Source organism: Petaurus breviceps, unplaced genomic scaffold (genome assembly GCF_028583685.1).
Source record: "Petaurus breviceps papuanus isolate PSGF00001 unplaced genomic scaffold, PetGlider_PUasm1.0 90849, whole genome shotgun sequence".
NCBI lineage: Eukaryota > Metazoa > Chordata > Mammalia > Diprotodontia > Petauridae > Petaurus > Petaurus breviceps.
This window is the reverse complement of record NW_027187361.1, coordinates 24225072-24226249: the sequence shown is the minus strand read 5'-3', so window position 1 is coordinate 24226249 and position 1178 is coordinate 24225072.

Genomic DNA, 1178 nt, shown 5'->3' with positions numbered 1-1178 from the left:
AATCTTCACCAATGTTGTGTCCCATCCAGGCCCCAGTCTTGTTGGAGCTAATGGCCCTTAGCTCCACATTCCTCTGCTGGTTCTAGGATTTCTGTTCATAGCATATGACCTCCAATTGCATGAGCAGCATTTCTAGGCTGTGCCAAAAATTATTCCCCCTCACAAGCCACCCTGCTCCCCACCCCCTGTCCTGCCAACACATAAACACACAAAGAATTCCAAACCTTTGTGTTGCATGATTGGCCTATTCTGTGAGATTATGGTATATTATTCAACTGGTCAACTATGTCCATCAGATCTGTTGAACTGTAGGGCTAAGTACACTGCGATATGACTTCGAAGTTCATTGCTCAACTCTTGGTTCAATATTTCAGTCCCAACTCCCTTTTCTTAGTCCCCATATGTCTCTCAAAAAGCTGATCTAAAGTAATGCACTTACTCCAACAGGGCTTTCCCCTAAAAGGGCTTCACCTTTATATGCCTGATAATTAGTATTTCTATGGTAGCATCCCCAATCCTCTACTGGTACCCTTAGCTTCCTTTCATGTCTCCAGCAACATAATCTCCTCCACTAAAAGTCCTATCCATGCAGTGACCAGAGTATACCTGACATACAAACCCCACCTTTGCAAACATGCAGGGCTATATTCTGAACACCAACATGAACTGCTCTACAAAGGAACTATCTCTTTTCATCACCCCTGGAAGACATGTAGGCATAACGATGGGGTTTTTGCAAGGACCTAGGGAAATAGTCAACTTGACCTGCACTGGACAATTGGGTTGCTCTGAGATTTTAGCCATCTTGTGTAAAGTTCTATTCATTGTTCCATTACGATTTCTCCACCTTAGGCAACATCCATTTAAGTGAAGGAGAAAGGAATAACTGCTTCCACAGTATTACTGTTGTCTCTGACATGGACCAACTCATACACATAAATATACATGCATACATACAAACATACATGTATACACACAAACATACGTGTACACACACATATACACACAAACATACTCTAACATCCTAACTATGGGTATCGTTCTTTCTCAGAACTCTCTTTTTTCCTGTGTGGATTTTGATGAGGCCTCAGAATTGTCTGTCAGCTGCCATAATATTCTCCTTATTGCTTCCCAGATGCTCACAACATGGAACTCACAACATGGGTACTGAAGCACTA